The 21,289-nt window shown below is 40.5% G+C and overlaps 1 protein-coding gene across 4 annotated transcripts in view; it reads right to left on the reverse strand.

The window, feature by feature from the left end:
• Positions 1-21,289, reverse strand: part of STXBP6 (syntaxin binding protein 6) — a 118,960-nt gene that overhangs the window by 96,285 nt on the left and 1,386 nt on the right. The window contains exon 1 of one of the 4 annotated variants that reach the window (XM_085301647.1): positions 16,578-16,656. The exons of 1 other annotated variant lie outside the window; for it this stretch is intronic. The gene's annotated coding sequence lies outside the window, so the exon portion shown is untranslated. Of the gene's footprint in view, positions 1-2,317; positions 2,342-16,577; positions 16,657-21,289 lie in introns of those variants that run through there. 2 more of the 4 variants (XM_085301644.1, XM_085301646.1) reach the window with 2 other exon arrangements.

The raw sequence follows: 21,289 nt of genomic DNA on the forward strand, positions 1-21,289 counted from the left end.
CGTAGCCTGCATGCAGTTGTGTCTCCTATTCAGCAGTAGCCAGCTTAAACTATTTTTCATTTTCAAAGATAAAATACAACTATGTAACAGATTACCTAGCAGAGGAACTTGGCAAAGGGAAGGAAGATGGTACGCATCTGAGGGCTACACCTGTGCATCAAAAAACTTTTGTGCCTATTCACACTTCGCAGAGAAAACAAGGGCTTCAGAACTGCAGATGGAGGTGTTCAAAGGAAGGGCAGCTACCCCTCGGCACAACAGACGCAGCACGACTCGACTTTGACCGCGGAAGGCCACATCATTTCTCTTATCCACGATGCCTCCTGTATACAAGTCTCCGTCCGCACAACAAAAAAACAAATGATATTCTTCAAAACACCCAGTGATGCCACAGGAACATTCTTAACTTTTTTCCGACAAATTCTGAGATTCAGCGGGAAACAAAAATTATACGAGCAATCCTAGTCCAATATAAGCATGTTCGAGAAACTGGTGCACTGAGACTGGCGAGAACAGAAAACCAAACTAGGTAAGAGGCGGAGGAGGCCCTTGCCAGTTCTTCTGCTCTGGGTCGAGATTACGACAGGGATAACCACCTCAACGACAGCACAGCACCCGCAGCCTGACGCTTCGGACCAGTGCCAGTGAAAATTCCTCATTATGCAATGGTTTAAGCATCTTAGAAGAAGCTAGTCAGACTGATGTTGATAAGGATCGTGGCAATCAACATCCTCTGGGAACAATCCCATACTAGGGGAAGATAAACTGAACAGGCCAGAAAGGAGGATTACGCAAAAAGCTGTTTTTTAAGGTTTCCCTAGTTCAGTACAGGTTAGCAGCTGGCAACCTTATGAATGTCAGGCAACCTCTAGCCCATGAACCCGAAGAAATTAAAAAAGAAAACTCCTTGCAACTGCAAGCATGTCTGAACAGGAAGGAGTTCAAGAGCTTGCACTGCTATTTTACATGTGATATGGTAAAATGAATATTTTACTAGATTTTTGAGTAATTTATGCAGCTGTTGCACAGAAGAATGGTTTCAGAAACCACTAATTAGCAAAATCGTCCATAGGACACAGGCTACAAATTGTACAATAACAGTCCCAGCCCTAATGCTGTTAACTTTAATAGTTTAAGAATGCTTTTTAAGAGATACTAMGTCTACCTTTCCAAAATGCTGGACATAAGAGTATTTTAATAAACAAGGAGTGTAACATCTCCCRCAATAGTTATGCAAAATTTTGCGGTTATATTTCACAGCGACCCACTGTGAATTTCAAAGACTTCGTTAGTTTCCCCTGGTCTTCTCCACTCTCAGTCAGTGCACGTATGAAATCAATAGCATAACTGCCCATCATAAACAAGTGACATTATATCTGCTTGCCAGGAGAATATATTTACTCTCCTCAGCCATCATCACTGCATAAAGTGAACTTTTGAGATTTGTGTTTTATCATTATTTGCTTTTTTAAAATACCCTAGCAGCTATTCCTCACCATTGGCACACAAGCTACCAGTTAAGACTTTCTAATAGGAAGAAACCACCCAAAACTATTGTATTGATGAACTTATTTCTGAGGTAGAACCAGAGAGTGGGAAGAGTTTTCATACTGGCAGCAAAAAAAAAAAATCTTCATGGTGAAACACAGAAAACAGGGCTGGAAAAGATTTCAAAGGATCCAGTCACTTGTGGGGACTGCTCTCCAGCACGTTTGCAACAGACTTGTCAGAGCTGTTTCTAATCTCCAAAATGCCACCCAAAGGTAACCCCCTTCCAAAGGTATTTTCCCCCAGCAGATGAAAATAGGAAATATCATTCCTAATTATCTTTAGCTGAAAATAAACCCATCGCTTCCTGCCTAGGAGAGTTCAAACACGCAAACAGCACCAAGCTGCCTTCCCATGCTAAGAGTACAGATATTATCCTGTATTCTAAAGTCAGAAACTAGTYTTTCTGTCAACATAAAACTAGTTTTGACAACACTAATTCCTCCACATTTAGAAGGAAAAAAGCACAGATTTAGAGCTTTTAGAGAGTTTTAGTATTTTATTATCACATCAATTAGCACTTTGCAGCTCAAAACAACATATAACTGTCAGCCCAGAAGACCACTGTTTGTGCTGGCTACAGAACACATGGTTCATATCTCAGATGYGTGTCCTATTTTCATCACCCTTATTTACACTGCTCATCCAGCACTCCCCTGTTACACCAGGGCTCTGCATTGCACGGTGAGGTAGGGCACCTACTTGCAACACCTAAGCATGAGGCAAATGCAGCGCTTACGCCGAGGATAAAGGAATCCAACAGACTCACAGGTCACCTGCACGTAAGCACTTCTGCAGCAAGATGACTGTACGCTCTGCTAACTGCAGATGGTGATGCTGGCAGGGGATGTTACAAGCCAAAGACTCCTATCCAGCTGCGAYGGGGATGCTACAAAAACAGTTAAAAGACAGGGCAAGAGGATTAATGAAATCCACAAGAAACTGGACAAAAATTCTTAAGTGCCTATTTCAAAGTGGATTTGAGAACTACATCATTTATACTTGTCGTTCACATATAACGAAAAAGCCACAGACAGTGAGAGTCACGAAGTATCCAAAAGGAGAAAAGGACTGAAGACACAGTTAGAACACATCCGCAAAGAGAGGTTAACTGAAGCATTAAATGAACTTGGTTCCCTCTTCAACAACAGCAGAAATCAACTGAAAAATGTGAGATTCCCWCCAATTGTAATGTTTTCCTTATGGCTATTATTTTCTTCAAATACAAATTATGTGCATTCCTTCAGTTACAAAGTTTTTGCCCTGTAGCAACCAAGGTCGAGACAAAAATAATCACCAATTCCTCTTTATTTCCAAAATTAGCTTCAGACTGAACAGATTTTCTGAGATAATGAAACATGGCAATGAAACAAAGCACTGCTAAAAGTAAGAGAAAGCAGCCATGTAATACTCTACATAACTTCCATCCAGTTTCTTACATCATACGAATTAGTTACCTTGAAGAACCAAAAAGGAAATTCATTAAGAAGTATCCTTAAATTTTATGAAAGAGGAAGGTAACAGCTGCCAAACCCTAGMACAGTCACACAAAACAAATAGATCATCTATGAGCAAAGGGTCTTTAAGGTAAACGAGAAGAGACAGGAAATTCACCCATCCTCAGTAATATTTTAGTCTAACAGGTGGTTTAATAACAGAAACAAAGTGCTCCAAAAATACAAAAAAAGGCACGACAAAAACAAAATGATAGGTCAATCCTAAAGTCATTTGTGATACTTCTGCTTGAAGTAGGTATGCAAATTGAAAATATAATGAAAAACATCAGATGTGGGAGGTCTTTGTAATTAGCATCTTTCTATTGTCCCACATCAGTTTTCCCCCCTTCCTTTTCTTTTTTCCCCCCACATCTGAGACAGCTCGCCTACATATAATGATGAAAGGGGTAACTGGTTTATCTCCAGTATACCTACATCTATTAAACCATGAAGAAAAAGTAGCTTGGTTTCCAAGGGAAGAAGCCAGATTTCCAAGCTGTTTTGACTTGAGCCTAGGGCTGGTACTGTAGGGGGAGGCTCCCTTCTGCTTTATTTCAAAATGGCCCTTTGAGTATCTTCCTGAAACTGTTTTGGCAGATTGGAAATATCTAGGAATATCCCTGTGGCTACTGGTGGAAAAACRGTAGCCAGATTGATGTTCTTTAGTTAATGTGAAATCAAGATCTGAAAAACAATGCAGGGAGAAAGGTCACTTTTCTTTTCAGAAAGTGATTTAAAGTTCTGGACTTCATTACTAGGCCAGATATTTAACTCATTCATAGAAATAATCTGCATTAAGCAGCCACCAAAGGCATTATACAAGCTTCAGTATGACATGGATGTTCCTCTTTTTAAACTTAGAGGATCATAAGCTTGAATCATTGAGCAGGATTGATGTCTACTGGCTTGTGAACCAAAAGTTTAAAAAACTGCTTGCAGTGAAGCATTTAGTAGTCTTGAGATAACATTTTTAGAGCACCGTTTCCCTGCAGTCTCATTGCAGCACACAGTAGAGTTCAGGACTCTCTCTCCATGAGGAAGAGGAACCTTCAGCCTCACCTCAAAGGAGAAAAAAAAAAAAAAACAGAAACATGCAACTCATTTATCAATGCAGTCATTATAATTCTTTCCAGTGTCTACTAGGAACTATTTCTCTCTTAAAAGTTAGTACAATATTGCCTTTTATTATGCAACTTAAGAATAGAAGAAAAATGTTGTCTCAATATTAAATCAGCACCAATATCCTTTATCTTTTAACATTAGTATAACAATCCAGACAAAGGGAATACTGTTTTTTCACCATGGTACCGCATTGTGTTCAACACTTCTCTGCTCCAGCTCAGTCTAGCTGTAACTCCTGCCCTGTGCTTACCATTTGGGTACGTTTTAGARGAATGTCCTGAGCAAATCCATAGCTTTGATAAAACCTAAGCATGTCAGGTGGATTTCTGACTCATTTGATGATAATTTTTTCCCAGCAGACCTCTTTCCTTAGAGGACCACTTGTACATTGTACTTCAGTACAATCCAAATTCCAAAATTTTATTCCATGACTTGAATATACAGAAAGGACCACAACAGCAATCTGATRGAGAAGAGTAAATCATTTATCAAATTTCCCAATTTATGGATCTTTATTATACAACAAATTATCTTTATTTTGGTAGAACYGTGTAGGTGGTACAGAAGAAATGGAATTATCAGCAAAGTATTTGATCTGTAAGCTTGGAATATTACCCACCCTGATCCACACTAGCCTGTGTTTATTGACTTTCTGGGTGTGCCCCCTGAACAAGGAGAGGTAAGAGAGAAGTGAACCAACTGCCATTTCTTACATAACTGATTCCAAAAAATGCTTAAACTAACCCAAGCTTTGAGCTTATTTCTTCCAATTCAAATATCTGCTTGTAGACTGCATTTTAAATACTTCCGGTTTTGTAAAACCAAAAGTTCTTTTCCTTGAAAAATATTTTGATGGGACAGCAATATAGGATACTTTTAAAGTTTAACTAAAAAGTCCTTCTTGCTATTACTATGTAACAATTTCAACAAAAGAATAMTTGCCTTATTTTCCTTACCTTTATTTAAGGAGGGGGCAGGGAAAAAGCCTACAGCACTGCAACCATGTATGAATGAAGCTGGCAGTACAATCCAAGTATAATTTAAAAATATGAAGGGAGGAGTTACGAGTATGATTTTATATATATGTATTTTATATTTTATTTTTATATATATATATTTATGCACACACACACACACATATAAAGAGAGAGAGAGAGAGAGAACAAAACAAGGTCCCATATCAACGGCCTAAGTTTTAAACAAAATAATTGTTATTCTAGATCTTTAGGAGTTTTTAAATCTTCAGAGCTCAGTTTTCTTGAAATCAACAGAAAGGCAGTTCTGGCTGCTACTGCTGCCCTTAATGATGAAGTCAGATGAATTTCATCTTCCTCTCAAGCCCATGTAATTTTTTTTCATTCTCAGATTTTTTTTTTTAAACCCCACATCCAGATTAAGAGCAGACTTCAGCCCTTTTCCCTGGCTGTACCACTATGGTGCCAGCAGTGTGCAGGATTTTTCAGGTGTTGCTCTCAAGTCCAGTCAATGTAGACTCTGAAGCTCCCACAGAAAAGTTTATTGTCTGATCCTCTCTTCTCATGTATTGCAAAGATGATGCTAGTTATGCTTCACAGAGGAAGAATTAAGTCCATCTAAGGCAGCTAGGTTTTTCTCCCTTTGGTTAGAGTGACTCACCCTTCCCTAAATGTTTTTTCTCGGTAGTCAAGAAGCCAGGAGAATTGTGCCAACTCTGACTCCTCCAGTCATTCAAACTCAGCTGTATTCCCTGTTTTGCAGAGAAAAGCAATCAAGAACAGGGGTACTCCCTCAGCATTTTTGAGCTTCAAAGAGAAGTGGAACTTACTCATCCTAAAATTGCCTATAACTACTCAGAAACATCACCCTGYAGCTACCTTATGCAGTTTCAGTCAGTTACAGGTGGTATTTTACAGTTTAGTTTGCTTCCCTTCATGTATGGGTAATACTCAGTCATCTTTGCATACCTGTGTTCACACGAAGGCAGCTGTTCAGCTTTGCAGAAAAGGAGCCGGGGTCCAGCTGGATGGCAAGTTGGACCTAAGTGCCCTTGCAGCAGAGGAGGGCAGCAGCATCCTGGGCGGCATGAAGAGGAGCATTGCCAGCAGGTTGAGGGAGGTGGTCCTTCCTCCGTACTCAGCACCGGTGAGGCCACATCTAGAGTGCTGAGTCCAGTTCYGGGCACCCCAGTATGAGAGACATGGACATACTGAAGCAAGCCCAGCAAAGGGCCACTAACATGGCCCTAACRGATAGGGRCATATGAGAAGCGYRTGTCATATGAGGAGGGGTTGAGAGAGTTGGGCCTCTTCAGCCTGGAGAAGARAAGGCCAAGGGGGGAGCTTATCAATCTGTATAAAYATCTGAAGGGAAGATGTAACGAGGACAGGGACAGACTGTCCCTGTACATTGTCTTGTCCTGACAACCGATAAGCCCTAGGGACAAAAACTAGGACAGGCGTACAGCTAAAYTCACGCTACCTTACAACTGCCCCAAGTTCCTGCTCCTCTGCTGCAAAGGCATATAGCCTGGTTAAGTAAACTATGTAAATCAGACTCAAGATCGAGGCCCAGGCATTTAYTGTCTTTGCTGCTACACAATAGACTTGTTTACTGCTTTGGTGCCTTCTCACAACCCTAGTATGAACAAACAATTCAGATCTAGTATTTCCTTGTATGCAGTACTAGAGCTCAATTGTATTCACTAGAAATATAATTCTCTCTTCCTTTCATTTCTAAAAGGAAAGAAAAGCTGCTCTTAATGCAGTGTTTTCGAGCCTACTGTGATACAGCTCTAAAAATGTGAAGTGGAAGTCAAAAAAAAAGTATTTTTAAACAATTTTACATCCCATTAAAAGCTTATCCTGGAAAGGTAAAGAGTCTGAGATTACTGTAGCAATATTCTTCATTATAATGTGCACAATATTCTATAGCATGGYGAACATGAAGGTCTTATGCATCTGTGCTGGTAGCTTAACATGTTTTTCCTTTCTTTAAGTCTTCTGCTTTTCGTACAAAACTTTCAGATCTTCTGACACAGTCTGTATCACATTGCAGTTATACATCAAATTGCATAACTTCAAAACAACAAATTATTTACTTGAAAATTTACGTTGCTAGGAGCAAAGATACAATTTCCACTATTCAGCCACCCACTATGCACACATACTTTAATTAAACATTTTTAGAAGCATAAAGTCTGTTAAGTGGATTAAAATGTTTTCCCAAATTCAGTGTGTCCTCTCCTCCCTTTCCACCCCCAAAAAGGGGAAAAAAAAAAAAAAAAGAGCAACAGTGCCTCCTCTATAGTTAGAAATAACTGATACAACCTCTTCTGTCATCACTCAGCAATGAGAAGGGATAAGGACCATATGGCATGACTCTACTCATGAGAACACAGGAGGTGTTAAATATAAATCAAGACAGCTATTAGAGCTCATGTAAGCCCTGGAAGTTTTTTGGGGCTAGTATCCTGCAATGCTGAAAGTGGGCATCAACACAAAAGTTCAAGGCTTTGAAGCTCTGGGAGCTTTTCTGCAGGACTGCAAGACAAGCTCGCAAGGCTCTCCCTACCCCACAGGGCAATCGTCAGAATAAAGAGTTATCAGGTCTGTCAGCAACTCCTGTGCTCACACCAAGCATGCTGCAATCTGAGCAGGCCTCCTGCTGAAACCACAGACTTTAAAAAAAAAAAAAAAAAATCCTTACCAACATGAATATTGTGAAAGAACAGCACAAGAGATAACAGAGAAGCAATCCAGGCATATGACTCCAGGATAAAGAGAAGGAAAAAAGAAAACGAGAACAGAAGAAAGGAGGAAAAGAACAGAACCCTTTCCTGAACATACGGAACATATCCCAGAAGTGCTGCAGAACCAAAATATAAATTAATAGATTATATCCAGCATCAGATGCAGTAAGGCCACAGATGAATCACAACACAAACAGTCAAAGAAGTCTCAAAAAGAGAACCACTGGACATGCTCCTTAAGAAGATCTGATGATACACTGGAAGCATGGATATAACTATGAGTGCTTTCTTCTTGTCACTCTGCTTTGGTGGCTGAACTCACCTTTCAAGAAGTTCAGATGTTTTGATCTAGATTCTGATAGCACTGAATCTTTAAAGTGCAACACTATCAGGGTTGTAGTACTTAATCTTTTTTATTCCAGTTTATATGTCAGAAAGGCTTTTAAAGAAGAAAAACAAGAGCCATCCAAATTACTCCAGTTAATCTCCTGAAACACTGGAAAAAAATAAAACAAAAAATAATAATAAAAAAAGCTTAGAATTTTCCTCTACAAAAAAAAAAATACATTTGCTTCAACAAAGAATCAAGTGCCTTCCCTSACATGCAAAATACACCTATCTTAAGGGCTACAGAACCAGACTATTCRAGTACCTTATGTCTCTCCAGGGAGTATTTCATACAAAATGTCTTTTGAGAAGAGATAGGCAATCCTGGAAAAATCAGCATCTATAATGCAAGACCCATGAGCGCAGGCACACAGCATGATACAAATGCTGTTCTCACACAACTTTTTWAAAAAGATTTCTTTTCATTTTTACAAAGATATCAATTTGTCAGAAGATGTATCTTTATGAGAGCTTGTTCTAAATCCACAGGAAGCATTAAGACTGAGAAAGATAGAGTTAAGTGCATGCCCTGCTTTTAGCTGCTATGCCTAGTGAAGCCTCATTCCCCCTTCAAAGAGCAATCTTTTGCAGGGCCATCTGCACAGCAAGAGAGGAAAGAGAAAGATGTTTCTGAAATAAGGATGATATCAGAAGTGTGGGTATAGCCCTAACGCAGCCAGATGCGTATTTTGAATTCCTTGCAACTCATTATTTTAAGTTGCCCACTCAGCTTGACAATTCCAGCATCATTTATSTACTTGTGATAGAGAATTTTCTTACTGAAGGAAAGAGCAATTACAAAGAGGAATTTCAAATGAAACTTAAAATATTTTAATCTGGGATCAGGCAATGATACAGTTATTAAACTTTCCAAAACAAATCTTCCAAAAACATGCTTTTGCCTCTATCCATTCCAGAAACAATATATGCGTGTGCACACACACACACTTTATATATTAAAAAAATCACAGTAGACCAATCAATAAATCAGTTACTAGGATTATATTAATCAAAATCATAATTTTGCTCAAATTATTTCACTTCCACTGTAACCTCTTCTGTGTACAAAAAAAGAAAAAAAAACAATCAAGGAGCTCTGCAAACAGATGATTGGGTTTATTCAGCTTCATACTCTACACAGACGCATATTTTTTACAGATATCTACCTGAAGTTAAGGCAATTCATATCTGATCTAAGGCCTACTTTTTAAACTAAACCAAATACCAAACCAAAATATGATTATTCCTAAATTATTTGGAATTATTAGAGCTAAAGCTAAGCAGAACAACAGGCAGTCCTGCAGTATCTTCTCCTGGTATCAGGTACTCCTACACTGAAATCAACCACTGTTTCCCAATAAAGATTAAAAGATAACTAATCTATTTCTCTTGCCCTTGAATCTATAGTATTCCAGTTTTAAACTYTCTAGAAACTAGGTACTCCATATGCTTTGGGGAGATGTTTGTAACATCAGACTCGCCAGCACCCTACTCCAAGGCAAACAAAGATCCCAAACCCAAATTCACCTTTTTCTCATTTTTAATGACCACTCCTTCCTGTTTTCCCTTTTCAGACACTGCATAGTYCTTGCTCAAATACAACACCAGAAGCAACTCTTAGCGGGCCAGCTAACGCAACTCCAGGGCCTCCCTCCGTCCCGCATTCCCAAACTTGGCCCCTCGTTCCCTACACACGTAGATGCCTCTGCTTTTCTAATCGTATGTTTTTTTACTGGATGAATTATTACATGTTTCATTTGAGTGGGCCCAGCTTCAAGCAGTCTGGATAGTTTTGCTTGTCTTATCGTGATTTGTAATTCCAATATTGTCACTTCCAAAAAAGTGTTATCTTAAGTGATTTTATATTTATTTCCAAATGATTACTAAAACATTAACAGCATTCGACTTAATAATAAAACTTCAGAAAAGTATTACAAGTACTTTGAGGGTTTGTTTGTTTTTCATTAAATACATCACAGTATTAGCCCAAACACTTAAGCACTTGCTTGATTACTTTTATCAACCAATTTTTATGTGCATTCAAGAACATCAGAAAGTTTGGCTTCTCTTCCTATTAACTGATTCTTATATCAGCTTTCTACTCCAGAAAATGATTAGGAAATGTTTGTCCAGCCTACAGCCTGCTGAGATCATTCCTGCTCACCTTTTCGAATGGCGGCACCACAAAACTACTCCCCTTTTCCAGAATGCTCCCTGTTTGCCAGAGTTTCATATTTATGGGACTGGGACAGGACTTTTCTTTTTCCCCCCGCTTTTCTTTTTAGGATTTTTTTGGAATAAGTTATCCAGTCCTGCTAATTTAAAAGTGTTTATTCCTAACGTGTTATTTACCTGAGGATTGTGAAAGATTTTACATCCTTCTATCACAAAAAAAAATGTATCTGGGAAGACGCAGAGCAGCAGTATTTACAGAACGCTTAAGTTTCATCCCTTATTATCAACAACTTCATCRTTTCATTTCAAGTATGTTACTCTCGCACAAGAGTGGAGGAAGAAATTTTGTGAAAGGGAAGGGAAAGGAGAAAGAGAGAAACAGAAGCTAGGAAAGARGTAAGTCATACCTTATCTTCCCCCAAAAGATACCTTGTTTCCAAGATAAACTGGAGAAGTTTGGTTATTTAGATAAGAGGGGAGAACTAACCTGTAGACGGAGRAAATGAATATCTAGTCACAAATTTTTCTCCAAAGATGCAGAAGTTAATGCTTAAGGCAGGACAGGGAAACACACACCTACACCTCCCCTGAAGAAGTCACAGGAGATCACTAAGTGTGGTCTGAAGGATATCAAGCTGATGACAAAASACACACATACAGCGCTGGAAAATGAGGGGGAAATAAAATGATACGAAATACTGMAAGAGTAGGAATTATCAAAAGAGAGATTAGGCATAGAGTGAAACATAGTCCAGGTCAGGTCATGGGAATAATCCTTTCGATGAGTAGGACAGCTGAACTAGTGCTACTGGTTGAAACAAGAGGAAGAAACACACGGTCCATCTTTCCCCATCCGTTAGTCAGGTAAACAGCTCTGACAGCTTCCCCCCCTCCGAAGGTGACTCACTGCACTTGGTGCGTTTCAGTGTTACCGGAGCCCCACTTCCCTCAAGCTCATRCGCGTATCTATGGTGGGACTGCTGTCCTTTCTGGAAAGTCTTCTAGCATCTCTATTTTCTACTTTCAGAATATTTTGTTGAGAATAGTTTATTATGTTTCATGATTTCGGTTCCACTTTTCTGATCCTCATTCCCCCCAGGGTAGCTCACAAAGTGAAGTAAAAGGGTATTTCTTTCTCAATGACAGCAAAATTATTTATACATGCACACATCTATATTTTCCCCCTTTCCTAAATCAGAGGAACAAGATTCCCATTCTAAAGGTAACAGAAATTGTCAYCTCCATTTCACACTCCCCGTCGGAAGTGTGCGTGGCAGGGGACTCGGGGTGGTCGAAATGAAAGAGCAGAAATAAATATGAGCATTCCTGTCAAAAACGATTATGTCTCGAAGCTCAGACAATCCTACGGAGGCAGAAAATGAAATAAATCCACACAGTGGTGGGAACATAGAGAAAAGCAGCTCTGGATTTATTGCCTTGTCAACAGCAGGAAGTGAGCAAACACCGTCACCCAAGTCCGGCTACCAACCCGGGACTGGCTCCCTGGGAAACACCCACGCGCGGAGCTTTCATTGCTCCACCTGGGAAGTTTTATTTCCTTCTTGTGCAGAGATAGGGTATGTACGCCTACCTATGTCAGACTACAGCGTCAGACTGAACTAATCCACGCACAGACAGCAAATGTAGTAGTCCATACACATCGCTGCCTATCTTATTCTAGAAACCTAAGCAACTATTTTATTATAAATTGGAAAGGAAAGGAAGTTTGTGCTATCAACTGGATAAAATTCTATCTGGTATAAATCTATATATTCAATTACCAACAGCCCTCAAATGCACACTGAGCGGGATTTCCAAACCTTAGCTTGAATTACTTAAAAAGATAAAAAATGAAATCTGGTACCCTGAGAAGGGCAATGCTCTAAAGCCAATCTGTGGAAATGGAAATAGTAAACCAGATTATAATTCCATTTTTAACACTGAAGCACCGCATGACCTTAAACAGCTCACCTAAGGTCATTTCCTTCGGCGGTAAATTAGGGATGACCGCACCTAAGCCACAGGTGCGGGCTGACGCACGCGCACCGCGGCTGACAGGCGCTGCCGAACGCCGTGACTGGGCTGCAGGTGTCGCACAGCCGCATTCCTCAGCCTGGTTACTCCTCCGCAAGCGGCAGCCCCGCTTAGCAGGCGGAGCGCTACCGGGAACCCTGGCAAAGGTCACCCGTTCCTGCGCTGTTCCCATCAGCACAAACTCCAAACCACGCACAATCGACTTTTGAACGCGCAGCAAGACTACTTGTGCACACAAAAAACACTCACTATTKTCAGTTGCTCCAAAGTTTCAGGGAAATAATAGGCAGGATGCATATCATTCCACCTGCTATTACTCTTTGAAGGAAGCATCTAGTCACAAGATACCTCAGCATCTTGGCYACAGCCTGATTCTCCACATGCTTCCGCTGGACATGACCACAAAACAAACAAGTGTCTGAGCCTACTGGAGAATTCCTAATTTTATTTATCCAAATATTCACAAAGCAGAATCAGCTCCCTAATAAACCAAACCTGGGGTGTAGCGGGGGCAGGAAACAGGAACTGCAAATACATTCTTGTTGCTCTCCCTACTAACCATGCACACACGTTGTTATTACACCCTAGTGACAACAGGATTGGCTTACCCAAGCCTGAGTCTGCATATTCTCACCCRTCAGAGGTCACTCCTATCAGCAGAACGAGTAAAATTATACACAAGGAACTAAGAGGAGAACTGGAATCACAGTCATCATTTGGAACCATAACAAAGGGGTTTRCAAGGCCCATCATAAGCACCTTTCTCTCACTCCAAAATATTTATCACTTTCACAAGAATGACCACCACAAAAAAATAAAAGAAATTATCTGACATGACCAAATCTGATGTATATTTGTGTAACACACACACACTTTATTTTTCTTTGATGGAAATAAAGAAATACTCTCTTAGCTGTTATCCTTTAAAGCTTTTTCTTTTAAGGGGTTAAGAAGCACATTTTTTTTTAAGATAGATAAAATAAATTTTTAAAGTTACTAGAGTTCAAAATAGTTTACTACGCTTCTTGATTGTACTGGTTTTGTTCAACCTCAGCCCATAAATCAAAATACTACCAGAACAGAACCTGAAACTGTTCTTCCATGTAATTTCTTCAAGGATCTAAGGGTGCCCTATACACAAATCTCATTTACTAAGTTCCTTAATCAAAATACAGRCATTTTGGTTTCTTACTCCTTTACAGACTAGTGTCTTAATCTTGCGGCAAATAACTGCTAGAGTAAATATATTGTATAGGATGCAAAGGTTTTACTTATAGAATGTTAAAGGTGGTAGCTGGGCTCTCATAAAGGGCATTAAAAACAAATTGCAGGTCCCAATAGCAGATGGAGAAACCCCACAGATCCAYGATTTCCCTTACCTTCAGGAAGCTTTCCCAAGCAAGCATAAATGATAATCTCAATTTATGAAAAAGCAGATTTTATCACCAATGAAAAATGTTAAATTAATTTTGAATGCCGAGAGACACCACCAAGCAACCGATCCCCAGAGCTGGGGACAAAGACCGCTCTCAGTTCAACGCTAACTTACCGCAGCGCTGGCCCCGTACGCCCCAACTTCCCAAGATCCGTGCAGGGGATGTAGCCAGCACCACCTAACGTGGCACCGTCWGGAAAGCCACGCTGCCTTAGCCCCAATTCGCATAAAAGCTATTTCTGCCCATGCTTTCTAATACTCCTYACTGAAGTAATGCCATTATTATTTTGTGAAACACTACCATGCTCTGATTCATGCCCTTAAGGTTTCTAACTCCTTCCAGTGACTAGACAGGAAACAGGCACATCACACATCAGGGGCTAATTAGGTGCCCGAAGCAGACAGCATAAACCCACATGAGTTAATGCAAGGCCTGACACAGATGACTTGAGTTGTAAGCACAGAACAAACCACCAATGAAGTTTGTTTCTAACTGGAGGTTAGCAAACAGCTTCATAAAATACAATTGTTCATCATTAAAAAAAAAAAAAAAGGAGCCTCAATCTTAAATTTGGGTATTTCAAAAACAGCTTGAGTATTATAACCATTTAGCATTTGAGAAACACATCATCTAGTCTCACAGCTGCACATTTAAGAGGTTTCTGAAACCCACCTAAATACAAAGGACACAGYGCACCTTGCTGTGCGGTTCAAGTCCCACTGAAATCTGCCTGCAATCATCGATTCCTGGATACATACTTCAGGCACTGGTACACTGAGAGCGACACGAATGCTTTAACTCAAAGTAACACTGTTCTGCTAACATAACACACTCAAATCGGTTGACATGACAAAAATTATTAAAAACAGGTATATATTTAGGCTCAGGTGTATTTTTCAAATAGAGATCCTACTATTTTATCAGTGATGCAGGAAGAAACTGCAACTGCTACACTRTTGATCCATTCTTTGCTCCTCCAACATTCATTTTTAAGCAGCTGCACAGTATGTAAACTAGGGCGGAACTGATGTTTTCAGATTTTAAATGAACAACTGATTCACTAACTTTTAATAAAACACCAGCTTAAGAAAAACAATCCAGGATAAATCCTCTCCAACAGCATATTGAAAGTATATTTATAGTAAAATCGAACTTCTGTACTAAACAAGACACACACAAAAAAGAGCTATGGATACAATTGCAAAGTTTTCTGGTCTAATAACTAAGAACTTATTTCCTTCTGCCGAGAAATGGCATCATCCTACCAGCATTTCCGATAGAGTAGGGACCACCAGTGCAATCTGTTACCAATATGAGACCAAAGCAAAGCACAAGGCTGAAGCAATAGGGAAACAGGAAGGAAGTAAAAATAAATAAATAAATAAATAAATAAATCAACATTTCTGAAGGATACAGAAGAGGAATACTGAAAAGTCCCAATTGTACATGGCTCAGAAGAAATGCAACTTTAGTCCCCCTTATTTTAAGAAAGGACCACTACCCATTTTTTACAGTAGGAGTTCTCAAAGACATCAAATATATAGGGTTTGTACACTTACCCATAAATATTTCAAACACAAACATACACCACATAAAGAATATACAATGCGAAAAAGAAAAAAAATGAAGCTATCTACTTCTTCTGGTAGCTCACGTTTAAATCTTAGTGGAACTGACGCATAAGGATACAGATATTCCCCAAAGATGCCTGTCCAGCATTACATTATGCCACTTGTGAATGCAAACCCTGACCCCAGTAGTCTGCTTACAGGTCTAAGGAAAAAAACAAAACAAAACCTGAATTTGATATTTTGTGACTAGCATCTAAGTTTACAAGCAGCAATTTCCTTCCCACGTTTCAGGCAATCACTTCTGCGTAGCTRTGGATTTAAAAACAACAAACCCAATTTGTGAAACCCAAGTTTCGACGCCTATTTCTAAAACTGCCTTGAAAAGACTAAGGGCAGCCTCGTTTAAGCCCTCTGTCAGCACTTCCCCGCGGCAGGCAGGCAGGGATACCGCTGCCACGTTTCCCTGCCTCTCGGCCCCCCTCGGCTCGTCGCTGCCGCCCCTTCCCGGCGCTCAGCGCCGCAGCAGCGAGGCTCCGCCGGCCCTCGGCGGGCCTGGGAGAGGTCTCCTCGCGCGACCAGGCGTTAGGCGGAGCGCGTCTCCCCGAGAGCCGACCCCTCTCCSAGGCCGAGACCAGGCCCAAGCGCCGACTCCCACAGGACGTGCCGCCGCATCCTGTCGGAGGACGGAGCTGCTCGCGACACGTTATGCGAAGTCAGGGCCCTCCCTGACTAACAGGGCTAACAGAGCAGCCACCTGCCTCCAAGCCCACCAGGAGGGTTAGATCCTTCTCGTCACGCTGTTAGGAACCTGCCTTACAAGCCCAAGAAGAGTAAGTTCAAATAAGCAAGTTAAATAAGTAAAAAGAACTCACTAACAGATTACTGTTAATCTAATAATTGTTTAATACTAACTGAATAACTGATTATATTTCTTTCTTTCTATACAGAGCTAACGACGATGAGAGACGTGAACATCCTGCCTCTTTCAGRCAGGAGGGAAAGCCGATACGGTTTTGTACGCCCACCAAGGCAAACAACTTACGAGAAAGCCTGCGAGTATCCTGGAACTCCTCGTACTTACCGAGAGGGAGTTACCACATGCGGATCGCGTATGCCCAGCTGTTTGTTCTTTCCCTCCTCAAAAATACACCCGCAAGCGAAAAAAAGAAATGGAATTGTAACGCCTCCATTTTGCAGCTTAACAACCTTGAAACAGTCTGTAAGCAAACTCRGGGAATTACTGTGTTGGTTTTGGGGGCAAGCGGTTGGAAGATACAGGACAGTGCTTTGCAAACCAGGCTGCACGCGTATCAAAGGACGGTCTGTGAAAGGGAGACCCGAAACCAAAGTGCATAATGAACACACCTGTTGGCCAGCACAGTTACCAAGAAGAAATGAGAAGCAGTAACAAGATCCTTTTCACAAATTACAGGCAAGCAATAAATCTCATAATTTGTTTTTACATTTCTAATAGCAATTTCATTTCTAATTTTAACTTATGGTGGTGCTCTAAGCAAACTGAATTGTTTCCACAGCAGAACAGTTTTATTCTTCTTTTAACCGGGTTAATTTTAATTCAAGTTTAACAGGAGTAGGAGAAGGTTAACTGCTCACATTGAAGTCAGAGTCAAAACAAGCTTATGAATTTTTTCCCAAGACAAGTTTAACTGAACTGGCTTAGGTGCAGACAAGACAAACAATCTATCTAGAACCTTGTTTTGCAGAGTTTCTCCACCTGAAGTGCTTCACGGAAATGTATTTAATTTGATTATTTCTGTATTGTCAACAAATCTGGCTGTACTTATACCACTTGAGTACCATGGTCCTCRGAAATTCCACAGATGTAAAGCCACCTCCAATCTCCAAGAAGAGATAAGGAAGGGAAGGTCTGAAGTCTATCACACACAAAATGTTCAGTCAAGAAGGCACAGAAAAAAAAGAAAAAGAGACCAGCCGGCACTGCTTTCATGTCCACAGTGAGCACAGAACCCAGTTTAAAAGGCAAGAAAGAAAAAAGCATTTGGGTTAGTTTTAAGTGCCAGACTTTGATCATATCCATCAGCTCATGACACTAAAACTTTTCATAACTCATGTTCATAACCACTGGTATGAATTCTGCACAGCGGAGCAATCTTAAACCCTCATAACTCCTGCTTTATTACAGGAATCAAAATGTTACAATCAGAACTGTCTAGATTTTTTCCCTGGGGGCTCCTATAGCTTCATTACCATTATCTAAAATCCACCCATAAAACTAAATTCAGCAGCTTATAAGGTTAAAACAAACATATGTAAGCCGAGATACTTCTGAGTATCAAATTCAGTGTAAATGAAGTCTTCCAAAGAATACAGCCCCTCCAGGAACATTACAGTCCAAACTGCTCCAAGATCTGCAGCAGGCCAAGAATCCTTTTCCAGCACTATCTGCCAAAAAAAAACCAGGGAGCAGAAAGGAGGAACACACGTTATTTGTGAGCTAACCTACAATCACACAATCTCAATACAAAGAAATTAGGATCCTTTGCACTTGTCACAAAGCCGCCCCATGGCATCCTACACATCTCTAAGTGGAAGAATTGAGCTAGAGCACATTTACCTAAGATCAAGATCTTCTTACAAAAGGAGGGGAAAAAAAAAGTACCTGAAATTTACCTTAATATTCAACCACGAGGTATAGTATGTCACAATAAAAATAATCATGCCAAAATTTAACTGGGACTCTAGAAAATGGGTATCAAAGGAAAGCAGACTGTCAGAAAAAGACCTTTGGGGAGGAATGGGGGAGGAAGCAGTTTGAATACAAGGGTTTCGTAAAACAGTCCCTTTTCCTCCCTTATTACCCCATATGAGGGCCATTCATAATTCTATTTCTGCTACACATGGCCTTACAAACACACCTGCTTCCTCTGAAACCATCACTCACCTCTGTGCCAGCAGCAAGCTCAGAAGGAGAAGAGGGTTGGGGGGAGTGCAAAAATAGGAGGCAACACATTCACCTCTCCCCTTCCTCCCTCCCCAGTCCAGAGTTACCCTCTTTACACTGCTGTCTAAATGCTTTATGACACCGTTTGGGCAGAAAGGTTTTTTATTGCCTTTTCCRTCTCTTATTAACATACTGCTTGTTTTAAATGGTTGCTACCATTTTTCTCTCCTTTCTTAGAGTTTAAGAAATTTGTCTGGGATACCAGCACGCATTTTCAAACTAGCTGCTTAGTTATTCCCTATTAAAGGATTGTAAAACCAGTAAGTTTTATAAAACACAAGCAAGCATCAGGTGATATTTTTTAGCACAAACATGATGTTGGATGTATCCTGGTCTGTGTATCCTGAGTCAGGACAGCAGCAGCAAATAGTCGATCCAAATGCCTACATTTAAACGTCCTATACAGTTAGCATAGTACTGAATGCTGCAGTGATACAGAAAATGTGTATTTATGAAGTCACGGGAGTGTCTGTCCACAATACAAATTAATTGTATTTTTACTTTTAAATCCCCAACACTACAAGAGACTGTAAATCAAGGACCAAGAAAATTAAATGTTCTCTTAGAGGACTTGATTTGTCTTTATATAAAGAGATTAGCTGTGGAATTCCTGTTTGGTTAAAAAACAGGATCAATCAATATGTCTGATTACCACATTATTCAAACACAGGCTTTCATAACTAGGATTAAAACATGCCTGTACAACCTTGGCAAACGTTATGTTACAAGCTGTACACTGGAAAGGTACATTAAGTTACAAAAAAAAAGAACAAACAGATCTGCTGTTACTTGGACAGTGTACCTTCCCCTAAAAAACAGACAAACAGCTACACTTCTCCAGAATCAGCATTTTACAGGATTTTGTTCATAATACAATACAGAGCACCTATGTCCCATATAGTTTTGAAAGTTTCAAATTGTAGACAAAAGCTCCCCCCCCCCAATTCTGTGAAACTCAAGCTCAAATCCACTAACAATAGTGCAAATATCAGAAATACCTATTGGGGAATTCATCTTACTTAAAAAAAAGACTTTTAATACATAACCAGTCTGAAGTATTGTAATGAAAAAAAAAACCAACTATGAGAGGGAAAAATTCTTCATATTGAGAATTTGATAGTTTGTTATTTTCACATCACACTTCTTAAAGTCACACATGCACAAAAACGAGGTGATCTGAAACTACCCCTAGAAGAAAAGCTGTAGAATATTTATCTTTGGGCCTTCTATAACACATATTATTGTACTATTATTATTATGCTTCTCTGCCTCCAGATGTTCAGCTCCAATACAAATACTGCAAATAGAAAGACCATATCTAGAGGAGACACTCAGAAATGTGAGAAGGAATCAAATGAAGATGTGAAATGAATCTGCGCAGATTAAAGAAAGTTCAATCTCCACGGCAAACACTCTTATACAGCAGTAAAACTGCCCTCGTTTGCCACCTTACAGTTCCTGGCAGAATTTTAATTTTCCACCAGGAAATTCCTTCACCGGTGGAAGCTATTGCAAAACAGTGTTTGAGYTCAGTCCCAAAACGATGCTTTTGCAGCACTCTAAAAATGTCATAACACTTTTCTCCCCCGATTTAACTCAGTACATCTTTAAAGGTGACATCCAACTGTTAAAACATACTGTTAATGAAAATTGAAAATATGCACAAGGGAAAAGAGTGTTGTATGACCATACCATTACTGCATTCCCCAAAATATAAAGGCCCCAAAGCATTTTGCAGAAGAAGGTCTGTTTTTCAAATAACTTTGCAAGCGGACTCCCATTAACCTCGGGGGGGGGGGGGATGAAAAAGGGAAATCATTCCTCCCAAGGGCAAAAAGTTGTAAAATTACCCTTCACAGGGGGGAGGGGGGTGTGGGGGGGATAAAATCTACTTACCATCATGATCATTCTCATCAATAAGCTATCGCAAGTATTTCTTTTATGTTCATTCCTTCAAAAACCACTATTTCTCAGGAGTCTTTAAAGACYYATTAAAATAGCTAAACTACACTTAGAGAAAACCCCAAGAGTCCCGGGGGCGCTTAGTAACTACAGATTTTTAGATACAGAAACCTATGCTTAGGGGTCACAACCAGAGAAAAACCAAGGTACCGCGTCGCCACCCTCCAGGGCTTCAGAAGGGGAAAGGATCCGGTCCTGTCCTCGTCACCGATGCTAAACCCGGAAAGATGTCAGATTATTCCCCTCACACGAGCAACAACTCTTAAAACTCTGAGGAGGAACGCCACGAGCGTGCTGGGACCTTCGAGCGATGCAAAGCAACAGCACTACTTCCGACTTAAAAAAGGAAAAAAAAAAAAAAACAACACTGGGCGGAAGATATCCAAAAAGATAGCTTGTATTTACAGAGAGACAGAGATGAAAGAGGATTTTGCAAAATGATGTAATCCATAAAATGTAAACTCCTTTGTTTAATAGAGGACAAAAAGAGGAAGGAGAAAAAGAATAGCATCTGTTTTTTGGGTAGGGGTGAATATTCACTTGAACCACTTCAGACTTCGGCAGTATCGGTGCTCCGGGACAAAACGGAGCAAGCGGATACTTTAAGTTTTACTTTTCCATTAGACTAGCAGACGACGGGGGAGGCAGACGTGGCCGTTTCACCAGACTGCGCGGGCTACTGCGCAGCACCGCGCTGGAAGGCGGCTGCAGGCAGCGCACCGCTTCCCGGCCGCTTTCGCGCCGCTCTTCGCCCCCGCCCCGTGCGGGCGAAGCACCGTCGCGGGGGGCGGCGGAGCCTGGAGGGGCGGCGGAGCCCCGGGGGGGCGGCGGAGCCCCGGGGCCGCCGC

Source organism: Rhea americana, unplaced genomic scaffold, assembly GCF_003343005.1.
Source record: "Rhea americana isolate MKP2758 unplaced genomic scaffold, rheAme1 scaffold_18, whole genome shotgun sequence".
NCBI classification, from domain to species: Eukaryota; Metazoa; Chordata; class Aves; order Rheiformes; family Rheidae; genus Rhea; species Rhea americana.